The sequence below is a fragment of the Polistes fuscatus genome, unplaced genomic scaffold (assembly GCF_010416935.1).
Source record: "Polistes fuscatus isolate 324 unplaced genomic scaffold, CU_Pfus_HIC Scaffold14, whole genome shotgun sequence".
Classification (NCBI taxonomy): Eukaryota; Metazoa; Arthropoda; class Insecta; order Hymenoptera; family Vespidae; genus Polistes; species Polistes fuscatus.
Genome location: NW_025113042.1, coordinates 2,562,858 through 2,577,093, shown reverse-complemented (window position 1 = coordinate 2,577,093; position 14,236 = coordinate 2,562,858). Strand labels below are relative to the sequence as shown.

General features: G+C 31.4%; 1 protein-coding gene across 7 annotated transcripts in view; it reads right to left on the bottom strand.

The window, feature by feature from the left end:
• LOC122514160 (dual 3',5'-cyclic-AMP and -GMP phosphodiesterase 11-like) overlaps nt 1-14,236 on the bottom strand; it is a 67,172-nt gene that overhangs the window by 21,708 nt on the left and 31,228 nt on the right. The gene's annotated exons all lie outside the window — the stretch shown is intronic.

Below are 14,236 nucleotides of genomic sequence, written 5' to 3'. Positions count from 1 at the left end.
ATGAAGATAAAGAAAGAAAAGAAGAGAGAGAGAGAGAGAGGAAACAATCCGCGTGACACGCAACAAGTTTAATTAAGAAAGATAAGACACCTATCCGGTGATCGGCGTTTTAATGGCCAATCGAATCTGACCTTTCGTATCTTGTATTATCCTTATGTATCTATCGTTTAAAATCTATCCGCCGATAAAATATAATATTATACTTTTTTATTTTCTACCAATTAGAAATTTTTGTTCTTTGTCAGAAACGTAATATTAAAACAAAACAAAAAAACCAATAATAAATAACATAATATTATTATGTATATAACGTTAATAATTTATATATAATATTATGTGTTAATTAATAATATTAAATATAAGTATAAATAATATAACGTGATATATTAAATAAATCGTAAGAAAAATGTATGAAACTTGGTACGAATGTTTGTTGCATTATTACGCGAATAACACAATTATTGCATTATTATAAATACATTCGCACAAAATTGTACGATGGTGTAAATAATACGTGTATGAAAATCGTTTCAAGAAAAAAAAAAGAAAAAAGTTAAGAAAATTATTATCATTATTATAAAAATACATTTACGCGTGTAAGTGTAAGTATGCGACGGTGTAAATAAATGCGTGTAAAAAAGTCGTTGAAAAATAAGAAGAAGAATAAGAATAAGAAGAAGAAGAAGAAAACGAAGAAAAAGAAGATTGTAAGAATAACAAAGTATGCTGTATTTAATATTTTTTTTTATTTTTTTTATTTTTTTTGGGGGGGGAGGGTAGGAGGGCGGGGTGGTGGAAGAACAATGAGGAGTGTGGAGTTAGCAACGGAACACTCAGATGAAGCGAACAAAGTCAGGGTAAACAACTTCTTAGCAGTTTACTTTTCGCAGAACAGAGAGCGAGAGAATAAAACTGAAGAAGAAGAAGATGAAGAATAAGAATACGAAGAGGATGAGGATGAGGATGAGGATGAGGATGAGGATGAGGAAGAGGTGAAGGAGGAGGAAGAAAGAGGATCCGCAAAAGGTTCTTTTTAACACCAGGTAAGGGAGGACGCATGCGCGCACCTTGTTTCTCTACTTGTATCTCTTCTCTATACGGGCTGAATTTCACATCAGTGAACAACGACAAGCCGGAGGCCAAGCACGTTCCACGCACATTAACACACGCAAACACACGTAAACGCACCATCCATTCGTCATATGATCGCTAATCATTAACCTCGTTGTTTTCGTTCCTATCATTTCAACGATACGAAAAATATTTTCTTCCCCCCCCCCTATCGTTGCTTTTCTTTTTTCTTTCTTTTTTTTTTTTGATAATTCGATCGAAATATTCATTTTTATCTATTAAGAAAAACATATTATATTTTATTTCGTTTTCATATTCGAATTAGTTGTCAATCGGATTCTAAATGTGAAATCCTTTCGTCGTTCGTATATCGTTTAAAAGAAGAAAAAAAAGCTACACATGTTAGATGAATATTTTTATAAGGGTTTCTTTTTTTTTTAATATAGAAAATAGTTGTATCATATCGAATGATTTCAACTATGCGAAAATATTTATTGTATAATTTATTAACATTTTTATTTATTAAGAGAAAAGATTTTCTTCTTTTTTCTTTTTTTTTTTTTGGTCGAATTTTAATTTATATTATATATGTGTATTAGATCTTAAACATGGAAATCTTATTGTTCGGATATACTTACGGAAATGTGTCACCTGAAACAATTTGAAGAAGTTTCGTTTTATCGAAGTATCAAAGAAAGCCGCTTACGATAATTTTTATCGTCGTTACGTAACCGATTAAAAGTATACAAATATCGTAGTTATATGTATGTGTATCACTCGAAGACTAGTCATTATCCGTCGTTAGAAATACCTATAATTGATAACGTCGAATTCTCAAGTTTTTTCTTTCTTTTTTTCCTTTTTTTTTCCTTTTCGAAGAAAATTTTCTTTACCTGTTAAACAACGATTTTCCCCGTCGCGTTTACTTATTTCTTTTTTTTCCTTAATGATTCATATAATGAATAATTAATGAACGTAATATGACGATGTATATAATAAAATAGCAATTACGAATTTAATTATAATATGTTTGTAGAATAAATGCAAATAATCGAAAAGAATTTATCAATTCGTAGAAGAAGAAGAAGAAGAAGAAGAAAAAGAAGAAAATTCGGTATTGTAATTAAAAAACCTCCGACGAAACAAGCACGTGAACGTTAATAGATTAGCGGAAGAAAAAACACAAATTTGCAGTATGATTGTTAGAGTGAAGAGTGGATGCATCGTTGCAATTGCAATCATAGCTGCATTTATAGAATCACGAATTATTATATTACTTCTACATTTTTTCTTTCCTAACAAAGTCATGATAATCAACTGATAATCAACAATAATCAACTGACATCATTTTAACATATCGTAAATTCGATATTAATTCCAACAAATATTATTTATACAGAATACATTACGAATACGAAAAGTATTATCTACCTTTATTATTAAAAAAACAAAAAAAACAATACTTTCAATGAGAATAATAATAAAAATCATTAAAAATAGACCTTATTATCATACTTATGACAGTTGGAATGAACTTTTAATAAACTATCAATGACCTTTTCTCGTTTTTTTTTTTCTAATGTGGAAAAAATGAAGTTTTTGATCTAACGTGATAAAAGTTTTTGAAATTAATTGGAAAATGGGAACGAATGTAAAATTTAAAAATTATAATTAGAATAGAATTTTATAAATAATATTAAAAAATAAATATAATATTAAAAAATTAGAATTAGAATAGAAAATTAAAAATTAGAACTACTATACATATATACATACATGTATGTATGTATAACTACTATTACTATATATATAAATATATAATATGTATATAATTATACTAATATAAATATAAACTATATTATATATACTAGATTACTATATATATCTAATACTCGTAGAAGATATGTATATAAATGTTTCCGCGTGAGGAGGTAAGCGCATAGAATTAGGGGAAGGGAGGAAGGTTGGGAAGGGAGGAGGGTAGTGGGGTAGAAGCAGAAATCCAACGTCGAGGTCCACTTTCGGTATGCAAGAAGAGAACGCGTCGCACGACACGGGGCTATATTAATCCCAAAGCAAAAAAGAGAAAGAGAGAGGAGGGGAGAGGAAGAAGGGGGAGGGAAGGTGGGTAAAAGAGGGTTTTGCTCGTGGATGCTTGCAAGCACGCTAACCTAAACGATTCTTCTCTTCGTCTTCATATTTTTCTTTTCGCACTTTTCGTGTCATCGCACACGTATCGCAAAACCATTTTTATAAATTATATTTTCGATCGGAAAAAAAAAAAAAAAACAACGAATAATTGTCGAATTTTTTATTAACAAACATTCTTCGTCTCAACGCGAAACTATGGAAAAAAAAAAAATAAAATACATTTTGATTGTGGTTTTTTCCTTTCCTTTCTTTCTTTTTTCTTTTTTTCTTTTTTTTCCTTTTTTTTTTTTTTCAAGACTATAAAAATTCTTTTACGTACAACCAAATCGTAAAATGGTGGGATTCGAACACGTGTGCATAAAAAAAGAGATCTTACGTAAAACGAAAACTAAAATATCAATCCGTTCGATTGAAACATTTATAACCTAACCGTTGTGTGTATTTTTCTTTTTATTTTTTTCTTTTTTTTTTTTGACTGTATGAATATTTCGGTAAAACGAAACTATAAAATGTTTGATCGCGTACTTATGGAAAGAATGTATGTAACGTTAGATCGTAAAATAGCAACCCTTAAATTACAAACGAGAACAATATATATATATGTATAAGATTTATTAATTTATATAGAAAATATATTGGGGTAGAAAAAATTAAATTAAATAGAAAAGAAAACAAGAAAAGTATGTGAACAAATCCGTTTACGTGACTTGAGAGTAACACAGAACAGTAAAGACTGAGGATTAATTTAATCTTTTTTGTTCTTTTTTCCACCACCAACATCACAATCATGAAAATATTTGAGATTCTAGCAACGAGTGATCAAGGAATCAATTCAACGAGTAAAACTCCTACCGAGAAAGAAGTTCTTTACATTTTTTTCCTCTTATTTTCTCGTATAGAAAATGAAAGAATTCTAAAGCATTCTCAAAGTTCTACCATTTTCCTTTACATCAATTTTGTAACAAGCTTCTGATTACTACTAGAAAAGACTTGATCGATTTCCTTTGATCATGGATAACAAAATTCTCCGAGCTGAGACATTATAAACTCTAAAAGAGAAAGAAAACGAAAAAAAAGAAAAGATAAAGAGAGAGAGAGAGAAATTGAGAAGAAATTTTTCAAACGAAACGTCATACGTTATTTTATTCGTATGCAGAATGTTTGTGTGTGTGTGTGTGTGGGTGCGTGTGCCGAGAAAAACATTCTAAACTCTTGAAGTGTATTTTACACGCGTGTAAAAATAATTTATAAAGAAAATAACTCGAATGTATTTATCCGATTTTTATTTCTTTTTTTCTAACAAGTTATAGAATTATAATCAATTTTTTTTTTTAATTAAAAATTCACAACTATCGTCATATTTATATCAAAATATTTTCTGCTTCGTTTATCAAAGAACATCACTGCCGTTGTTCTTCCGATTGATCCGTGCTCCTCTTTTTCTTTTTTATTTTATAAATTTAATATCGAATAAGAAAATAAATAAATTTAAAAAAGAAAAAGAAAAAATAAAAAGAAAAATCAAACAATACGAGCTTAAGATGATGCGGGAGAGAATTGATCGATTCTTTTTATTCTCAGCATCTTCTCATATTTTCCAACGTCCTTGACAATAATGAATATAAGAAAGAGAAGCTTCTTTACTCGAAACTATCTTACTCGAAATACGAAGAAATCATTTGTAAACCGAACAGTCTGATTTATTTTAAGTCGTTTTTCGCAGAATGATAACGTATGAAAATAAAATAAAGAGAAAGATAAATAACGATAGTATCTATATATCTATGGAAATCAGAAGATATTGAAATAAACTTAAACCGAGAAGGAAGATCTTAAAGATTGCCAACTTGCTAATGAAAATTTCTTATATTATCTTTTTATACTTTAAAGGACAACTGTATACAAAGTGTTCCACATTTTTGATGCATAAATATGCACGATGGGATTATTTCACTCTCTAAAACAGAAAATCTTAATTGAATTATAATTTATTTTTTGTTTTGTGTGTGTTTTTATATTATAATATTATTTTTTTGATACATTCGTCAATACTCGATAATTAAACGTGTGGTTGAATAAAATTGGACGACTATATTAATCAAAATAAAATAAATTTTGTTGCAATTTAAAATGAAATGAAATTTCTCTGCGACACGGGTCTTTTCATTTTTGCTAAAATTTCGTGTCTCGGAGAATTCAACGTATATAATAATACTTATTTACATTGTCCAAGGTAACACCATCCTAGCTATTCCATTACGCAACTACTACTATTGTTAATTACTCCTAACTTTTTTATTATTATTCACACAATTGATCGGAGATGAGGAGATTATCTTTTTAATATTTCTATCAATATTTTATTTATTAGTTAAAACTGACGAGATATGATCAAATATTACGTATTCAACGCTTTAATATCGAATCGAATGCGAAATAAGAAATAATAACGTTTAAGAAGTATCCTTGATAGATATGAAGGATAACTTCGTGTCCTTGAAATTTTGCTCGTTAACACGATTTAAACGCGCCCACCTCGTCGTAACTTTATTTCGAGAATTCTCGCATCATCGAGCACGAGCACTTGGTAACCAAAGTGTAAGTAGAAGTACTTATCAAGACTTCATTTTCTTTAAGGATTCAGCAATACTTCAATATGATTGCGTTATCTTGTCTCTGTATTCCACAACTGTCATATTTATGATATTGAATAAGTTTACTAGAAATTTTGTATAAATTTCTTATGATTATTTTTGTTCTATTAATTATTTACTTTCTATTCTCTATCAATTTATGTATCAAAGGATGTTTTAATATAATAATACTAATATATAATATATTAAAATACTATGATAAAATAAATAAATAAATAAATAAATAAATAAATAGACGAGAGAAATTTCACGTAGCTGTAAATAGCATGAAAAATTTACGTACGTCAACGAACATCCCACAACCACCACCACCACCACTATGTTTTCTTTTTCATATTTGTAATTCCATGGTTAACCAAACATCGATTGAAAATGATTCATATTTTTATTAACTCACCACCAGAATAATATTCTCTTGTTTCATAGGGAAACCAAAATAAAAAGCAGTATCTAGTAGTTTAATGGAATGTGAAAGAAATGTTTTGGGAAGAAAATAAAAAAAGTTCTATGCTTCCCCAAACAGGTAGATCGTGACTAGACCGTTTGATGGGGTTCCCGGAAAGTTGTTTTAAAGGAGCAACCTTCTTTCCTTCCTTCCTTCTTCTCGATACTTCTTATTCAGTTTGCAAATTCCAGGGTATCGTGGATTGGTTCCTATAACCATGGTACACCGTGGTTTGCCCTGTTGTTGTCCAGTCGTGGTCCTGTTGCGTCGTATCGTATTGTATCGTGTCGTGTCGTGCCGGTAGGAAAGATCGTTAAGGTAATAACGATCCTTCTAAAATCCAATTATGATCTCTGCCTTCCCTTTCCCTTTCCCCTTTAACCTAACCGAAACCGTACTCCAAAATATCAGGACTATGTTATTTACTTTGTTATACGAGATTTCTAACCACCCACTCTCTTCTTCAAATTTAAATTTATAATAAATAACATCGTATAGTTTAATTAAAATTAAATAACAAATTATATTCATGTATACAAGAGATTGTTTTCGAGAGATCTGTTTTTACAATTATTGAGAAATTCGATATATACTTTTTAATAAAGGATTTATATATATAATATTTATTTGTTATATAACGGTGTAAATATTCGATACTCTTTTTTAATTAATTAATATCAATATCGAAAGTTAAACGATTAAAAGGTTTTGTTACAGCTTTTAATCTACGCTCGGCTTTCTTTTTTTTTCTAAAGAGATGCACATTTATTTCGTTAAATATTTTATTAAAAAACGTTATAATGGAAACGTCCGGATTTTGATAATTGTTAACAAAACCGAACAGAAATATTCAACGAACGTCAACATCCTATCGCGAGTAAACGTTTTTTTTATATTTTTCATTTTTAATTAATCAATAATTCAACAAAAATGTATTCCTAAATATTATATTCTGATATTATTTATCAACGAATTAATGTCTTTCACCTATCGGCCTAAATATCTAATGTTTTGTTTTTACGCAGTAGAAAAAATTTGATTACAGTCAGATCGAAATCTCGAAATCTCTCTTTTATCGCATTAGTTAGATTATTTAAGATTCATTTTAGAGATAACACGTAAGTTCGTTCAACAATCGCATCTAACGATCGGGTTAACTCAAACACGTGTAAATTTCTTCATCGGTTTGACAATCATCGTCAAATCTATTTCACGTCAAAACTCCTCGCATCTCCTTTGATTGATCGAGCAATTTAATTTCTCGATTTTCAAATATTTTATATCGATTATTATTGTTTCAATACTATAATCAATTATTTTCGCTATACTAATCGAGATAGTCCTCTTCAGTTTTTTTATCTTTTTCTTTCTATTGCAAACTGCATCTCAAGTAAAACGGTCGTCAATCATGAATCATAATTAGAATTAGGGTAAGGGGTGAAGGGGTAAGGATAGGATGGGGGAGGGAAGGTGTACGTGTTTGTTCTTATTTCGCAAACGATTCGCTGTTCATAAAGCCAGTTTAAATGATTGCATAATGCAACGATGACGATAACAAACGTAATAGTTTTTTCCATTGCAAATGTTTTATCGTCACGATGAAAATAATTCTATCTGTTATTCACCTGTGTCAGACCGACGATAGATCAAAGAACCGTTTCGTTCTTGTTTTTCAAATAAATACGAAAATATCATATCGAACATTTCTCTCGGTATGCGACACTTATTCGCGGATAAATAAAAAAAGAGATCGAAACAGAGTGTGGCTGGGGGGGGGGAGAAGAGCGGTGGAGAGGAAACGAAACTCGTGATATATCGAGTCGTACGTTTTTTTCTTTTTTCTTTTCGAAGGTAAACACTAAGCATATGGAAAAATATTACGAGCATCTGCGAAAACGTACGTTAGATCAGTTCTCGTTGTTGGAATATAACGATGAACCCTTTTTCTTTTTTTTCTTTTCTTATTAAATCATTCGTATCATTGTTCTTTCCACATACGCACAGACACAGACACGGAGACATGTGCGAAAATTATAATTCAAAAAAGAAAGAAAATATTTTTAAAAAAATTTGCTGTACATATGTGTGTGTGTGTATTTTGTTTTTTAAACATTATTATATCTTACGAAAAGAAGTCACGAGTAAGAATGTAAAATGAAAATTAATGATGGATTGTATTTGAATACAATTTACGTTTAAACTTCAAGGTTCTCCGATAATCAAGCTGACCCTTTGGCAACTGTACATCCTTTTGCTATATCATACGAACTCGTTAAATAAACTCAATGTCCTCCTTCTCCTCCTCCTCCTGCTCCTCCTCCTCTTGGCAATAGTTTGCTACACGCTCAACGAATCAAACTTATCCCTATCGTCCTATCGTTGCGATTACCAATTCCACTTAGTTCGTTAAAAGAACGCCCTCGTCATGCGAACTCGTTTATGATAACCACCACCACCACCACCACCACCACCACCCACCCACCCATTGTACACGGGCTAGAGAACCTAGAAGCTTATGAAAAATATCTTTGCTGTTTTAGTTACGTTACGTTACGTTACGTTACGTTTCTTTACGTTTAGTTTAGTTTCGTTTCGTTTACGTTGTTGCGAAGATCCATCGTTGTATATTTCTTTCGGAATATTCCTTAACGACGCTCGTAAATCTTTCCCGTGAGTTCAAATTACGCGACGTTGAAGAAGAATAATATCATCGGTTTGATTACTATACAAACTATTTACATATTACACCTTCTTCCTCGTTATGTTACTTTTATCTTTTTCTTTCCCCAACCCCCGTCACCCTTTCTCTCTCTCTCTCTCTCTCTCTCTCTCTTTCTCCAATACAACAAACCATAAATAATTACGATTATTATAATATTTTCTTACGATAACGTCTAACGAATATGAAGAATTTCATGTCAATGTAACAATTAATAATCATCGATCGAATAACATTTTTTTGTTTTAATCGTACATCCATCTACCAAAGACCATTTAACTATCCTAAGTACATATATCTATCTTATAACTCTCGGAGTTATTGCGAATGGACTATGGGTTTTCACGATATCTTACAGTAACCTGCCGAGCTATTACGCTATTACGAAGCGAGGGCCGCTAATGGGGGCCCATGCTGTGCACGACGGAATGACGTTACGACCGTACTGCGTGAGCAAAGCACGCACGTTTACTCTCCTCCACCTGCCCTCCTCCTCTACCACCTTCTCTTTCCCCCTTCTTCCTCCCCCCACGGTTTCACCACCTCCTCCTTCTCCCCCTCCTCCTCCTCTTCTTCCTTCACCACCTCCTCCTCCTCTTTTTCTTCTTCTTCTTTTTTCTTCTTCTTCTTCTTCGATAGACTCGCACGCCGACACGAGGCAGAAAAACGGCCACTCCGAAATGCAACACCTTTGTACGTGACGTCTCGGCACGGTTCTTCTCTCTCTCTCTCTCCCTTTTAATTTTTTTTAATTCTTTTTAATTTTTTTTCTATCTCTCTTTCTCTCTCTCTTTCTTTCGCGTTTATTTTCACGTCGGTCTATCGGATTCTCAAACGCATCTTATGGGTTTCTTATTAACCCTTCTTTCACGAATATTTTCATATCCTTATATATACTTTCTACCTCCCCCAACCCCCCCCACATCTCCCCTCACCGGCCAATCCAATTTTCATTGATAAAAGAAATATCAATGAAATGGAATGAAATTTGTAAACGACACTTCGCGTGTATATCTAAATTCCTACCGTGAATTACCGGTTTTAAAAACAAAACGAAATAAGAATTGCAAGAATGAAGTGTTAGTCAATTGGAGATAGAGAGTAAAATAATATCTTTTATTTGTGTTGAAACGAATGTTGTTATCAGATTTTTTGTTGATTAATAAATTACAGTACACGAGTGGTAGGTTTAGTATTAAATTCCTTGTCACTCGTATACTCCTATTCGTTTACATTTCTCACACCGATTCTGTGGAACGTAAATTTTTGGTTTTTTTTTCAAATAATTTCAAATAATTGAAATCTAAAATTATATTAGAATGCAAAATGAATTGCGATAAAGATATCAATTAACGAGCTTATTATTCGTAACTATATTCATTTACGATTACGTTTTATATTTTACTTTACTGATTTGTTCTGTTCGCTTGACTGATCATTAAATTGAGTCACGAACGAACCATCGACGAATTTCAAGCTCGCGAACGGAGCACATGTCAGTTCGGTTTAAATTTCTTTCTTTGAAGATTTATACATCGATGATGTCGAGGATACGAATAAGGGACGGGGATTTGTGACAATCGAATCGAATTGCCTTCTTGGAAGAGACCCCTCACCCTCGCCCCTCCCCTCACCCTTCAACCCCTCATTCTTTAACACTTTTCGTTTCTTATTTCGAAAACAATATCTCTTTATAGATGTTTCTAATTCTAATTCAACGAATGTCATACGCGCGCGTGTACATTTAGGTTTACGTATATATTCGTGTATGTGTGTAAATTATTATCTAAGTGTGATATGTTTTTAATGCATCGTTAACGAGTCACCTGATAGATAATGACCTCGTTGTAGAAGGCTCGTCTTATACCATCCACTCACTCACTTACTTACTTACTTACTTACTTACTTACTTACTTACTTACTTACTTATATGCTTGTTTGCTTACTTTCACTCTTAAATGAATTTATATTTAATCCAATGTGAATTAAAATTATATATTTACTTGATTTATGTATCATCGGTGTGTCATATGTGTGCAAAGTAAAGTAATATATGACACTGGACTCAATGATTGTCTATGAAAAATTGTTTAATAATTTATTTTTATTATTTAATATATTAATTTTTATATATTAAGTGTCATTTCAAAAATTTCTATCCTTTTTCTTGTCTTCTTCTTCTTCTTCTTAAAAATTGTCGTTTATATTATGATTTATTTCTATCATAATTTTACATCTAAATATTATACATTAAAATATTTAATTGTTTAATTATCCAAACAAATATTACAATTAATTATTATGCTATCGAATAAATCGTGAAATGTATTTATTTATCCAATTTTCGTCTAATATAACAATTTAATAGTTCATTGTAATAATTATCAATCAATTAATATTAATTAAACGAATGTAAACGATGAGATATATTGTTACATACGTTTCTCGTCTAAAATATAAATTCGTAATATATATCATACGCGTGTGGGCTTATATGTTTACGATAAATGAATTTTTCAAGTTGGTAGGCAATAGCAGAAATAAATTTCTAAGCAGGAGCATCTATTTTATCGCGTTAGGTTTTAAGTTACTTGTTAAAACAATAGCTTAAGGAACGCGAGCGATAACGATGCAAAGTGACAGCCCGTGTCCGTGATACAACGACGACGACGACGACGATGATGATGATGATGATGATGATGATGATTATGACGACGGTGACTATGATAATAATGACAATGACGAAGACGAGGATTCACATACAGATACACACACATACATATACATCGTGAAAATGTAAACGTAGTCGTCGAACAACGCGAGTTAACGATCGCGTAAAAATGGCTTCCTTTCTGTCCCCGTGATTAATTTCTCTTGCGTTTGAAAATTATCGTTCGATTGAAAAAAAAGAAAAAAAAATTATAATGTATATGTAAGAAAAAAAAAAGAAAAGAAAAAGCACGCGTAAAATGTATAAAACGTATATGTGTTTATTAAAAGTCAATGACTTGGAAAAAAAAAAAAAAGAAAAAAAAAAGAAAGAAAAATAAAAAACCTCGAAAGTGAGAAGAGAGACACGTGCGAGTCGAAGTTAAGAAAGATGATTGGTGTTAAAAACCCGTGGCGTATTATTTTTCGCAACATTGAAAAATAGTGTTATTAAATCTTCGCGATAAGAGAACGGCGTCTGTTACATGACGTTAGAGAGAGAAATTGAAAAACACGTACGTGTATACGCGTATGCGCATCTCTTACGTGCGTGTTTTTTCGTACGTTCGCCATATGTGCGTGCGCGTGTTTGTATATGTATGTATTAAAAAGAGAATAACATACATACAGGTATATAGAAAATAGCACGAACATGATCGAATCGCGACGAACGGGTGAGTGGGGGGGTGGTGGGTGGTTGGCAAAGGAAGGGAAGGAAAGGAAAGGATCGTAAATTCGTAAGAAAATGTGGCAAATCTAATCGAATAATATCAATAATCGGAAATTTGATATATATCTAACGAAACGCATTTCGTCTAACGGAAATAAAGTTTTCTAGTGAAATGTATTTTTCCAAGTACACGTTTGGAAAAGGTAGGAAGGAAGGAAGAAAGGAAGGAAAGAAGGAAAGAAGAAGGCAAGAGCATTTCCGATTATAAATAAATTTTCTAACTCATCGGTTTCTAAGGAAAACCGAGACGAGAGCAACAGTCAGATGGTAAGAATAAATCAAAGATAAATGGACGCGTGTATCTTAAATTGCTAGAGATTTTAACGACCGACAAAGCATAGTATATAAGTGTTACATTTAAAACACATTTATTTAATATATATACGAATATAAATGTATTACAAAATTCATTTGGAGAAATAATTAATCGATTTAATTTATTAATTATTCTTTTCTTACGGAAGAAAATTTATCGATCGCGATTTTATTTCCGTTTGAAAAAAAAAAAGAAATAAAATAAGCAAGCAAGAAAGAAAGAAAGAAAGAAATTATCCTGTTACAAAGTGTTACGTTGCGTGTAATTACGTATGCGCTATGCTTCGAAGAAATTTCATGCATTATCTATCGTCGGTGGTGGCAGTGACATCAGAGCACAAATACGCACACGTTAAAAAATAATAAACGTGAGCTTCTATAATCTTTACCGATACAACAACTCTTATCTCATAAGTCATCTCGTTCTAACAATTCCCTTTTCTCGTTCCCACTCTTTGGTTGGTTGGTCGTTTGCTTCCGTAAACGAAAAAAAATATTCTTACACTTTTTTTTTCAAAACCAAACACGCAACATATCTTTTTATTCTTTTTTTTCCTTTTTATCTTTTTCTTTTTTTTTTTTTTCTTTTTTTCTTCCACGTCATTCCGTCTGCATTTTGTGATACCAATGCATTTTATTTTTTTATTTTTTTTTCCTTTCTCATTTCGTACCGACAGCAAACCCTATTTCCTACTTACTTTATCAAATTCTGTTCGCCAGTCTTGCTGGCTCTCTTTTTCTGTTCTTTTCTTTTCTTTTTTTCTGTTGGAAGGAAAAAAAAAAAGGTTGACCGTATTAAATAAGTGATAAGTTATTTACACGTACAATATTTAAATATAAATAAATAAAAGTAAATAAAATATCGAGAGATCTCTTTGGGATTTTTGCATAAATCGATGCGAGGGTTTCCTTGTTGATCATGCAAATTATATGATTTATTATTAAATTTCGTTTAAACAAGGTGATATAACGGATATTTTTCTTCCTTTTCTTTTCTTTTCTTTTCTTTTCAGATTAGAAAATAATATCATTAGGTATAGTAACATTTCTCATGTTGAGTATCATTCGGTATAACGAAAAGGAAAAAACTAACATAAGCTATCTAGGATCTTTTTATCGCAAACCTCACATATCACGGTGGTTTCGATCATTTGCGGTTCTGATGTGAGATAGATAGATAGATAGAGAGAGAGAGAGAGAGAAATAAAGAGGAAAACGACGTTCCACGAAACACTTTATTATACTTTATTCACTTTGGTGCATTTGGACTTTGCGTTTGGCCTCGTTTAATATTGTTTTTAGCCCACGACCCGTTGCAGAGTAATAAAATATTAAATCGTCTAAGAGAACAAGTACCCAACGGAAGGGAAGAAAGATCGTCGACACGTCTTGGATTGCCAGAAATAAATCACACGGATGTTATTTATAATTTCATCGAACAC